Source organism: Aplysia californica, unplaced genomic scaffold (genome assembly GCF_000002075.1).
Source record: "Aplysia californica isolate F4 #8 unplaced genomic scaffold, AplCal3.0 scaffold00811, whole genome shotgun sequence".
In the NCBI taxonomy this organism is placed as follows: domain Eukaryota; kingdom Metazoa; phylum Mollusca; class Gastropoda; order Aplysiida; family Aplysiidae; genus Aplysia; species Aplysia californica.
Window position 1 is genome coordinate 25,604 of NW_004798081.1, and position 1,920 is coordinate 27,523.

Here is a 1,920-nt window from a genome sequence, read left to right on the forward strand (position 1 = left end):
AACAAACAAACAAACAAACAAACAAACAAAAATAACCACCACACACACATCAGGGTAAATGTACGGGCAAGCCCGGGAAAAAAAAGCTTGAAATGTATACTAAATTGAACACAACTTCTTGGGTACTGAATGAACATACATAAAAGAAAAGACAGCACTAAAATAAAGATCAGTGAGAAACACGATAAAGTTTCGCCAAACACAAAAGCAAACTTGGTGGTTCCGTTGGTGAAAACAGTCCAACGGGCTTTTGGATTGAAAGAAAATAGTAGCAGTTATCATTTTAAAAAACTGTTGAAGATTCCATACCGCGCGGCAATCTCTGACTGAATATTGATCGCCATGGTCACTATTTTTAGTACCGGGAATTCACTTTGTTCAAAACAAACTAAGATCTACGTCATGTGTCCTGCTTCATAACTTAACTGTCAGAAACACATCATTCGAGATTGTTTTACGCTTTGGAAGAGGAGAAGCTTGCGGTTACAACGATACCAAACATGTTAGGGTCACGTGGAGACACGTTGTTGTCGACACTGTCTAATTATGGGCTCATTTGGGGCTCATTTGAGAAAAAAAAATGGGCCCTACTTTGAGGAAGGTACCCTCAAGGAAATGACCCAAGAAGGATTGTTTTGAAATATTTTCTAAAGGAGGTCAGGGGTATCGATTCCCAAGATATCCAGGTATCTGAAAATGTAAAAAGTTGAAAATCGATATTTTGACCCAAACAAGGTACATGTGTATTTTGAAGACCCGCGCCTTCCCATAAGAGTCCTTGAATCTACGCCAGTGGTAATAATAGCAGCTCCCATCTCTACATTCCCATAACTTCCATCTGTACTATGATTTTCCAGTTTTCTGTCTCCCTCCACTCATATTAATTCTCTCCTTGAGAGCCCTTGGTTTTGTTTTGCTTTGGGTTTTTGTGTTTTTTTTGTTTTTGTTTTTGTTTTTGCTTCACGAACAAACCAACCGAGTGACTGGTTGGAGAGCACCAGGGGTAGGTCCTCCTTTTCTTTCCCTTTTGGTTTTTGTTTGTTTGCTTGTTTGATGTTTGGGTTTTGTGGTTTGTTTGTTTTTGTTGTTGGTTTTTGGGGGTCTTTATCTTGCTTTTTCCGTTGAACAAAACTGCCATTATCTTATCAAAGTGCTTTGCTTTACTCATACTAACAAACACGACTATAAGGGCGCCTTTCCTGTGACCATGGTTGAAGGAGGTCCACCGGAAGACATCGGCGCCACCACTGGGAAGAGCGAACAACTTCCAGGTGGTCAACAGGATGGGAACAAAGGTGAGTGAGCAGGATGAGGAGAGGAGAGAGAGAGAAGGATGAGGAGAGGAGAGAGGGAGAAGGATGGGGAGAGGCGCATGAGTGGACAGGATGAAGAGAGGAGAGAGGGAGAAGGATGGGGAGAGACGCATGAGTGGACAGGATGAGGAGAGTGGTGAGTGAGAAGGATAGAGAGAAAGGTGAGTGAGAGAAGGATAGGGATTGGGGTGAGTGAAAAGGATGAGGAGAGGGGAGAGTTAGAAGGGTGGGGAGAGACGCATGAGTTGACAGGATGGGGAGAGGAGTGAGTGAGAAGGATGAGGAGAGAGGTGAGTGAGAAAGATGGAGAGAAGGGAGTGAGAAGGATGAGGACAGGGGTGAATGAGAAGGATGGGGAGAGGGTTGAGTGAAAAGGATGAGGAGAGAGGGGAGTGGACAGGATGGGGAGAAAGGTTAGAGAGAGGGATGGGGAGAAAGGGGAGTGTGAAGGATGGAGAGAGAGGGTAGTTAGCAGGAGGAAAGAGGTGAGTGAAAAGGATGAGGAGCGAGGGGAGTGTGAAGGACGGAGAGAGAGGGTAGTTAGCAGGAGGAGGAAAGAGACGGGTGAGAAGAATTAGCAGAGATTAAAAAAAAAAGAGAGAGAGAG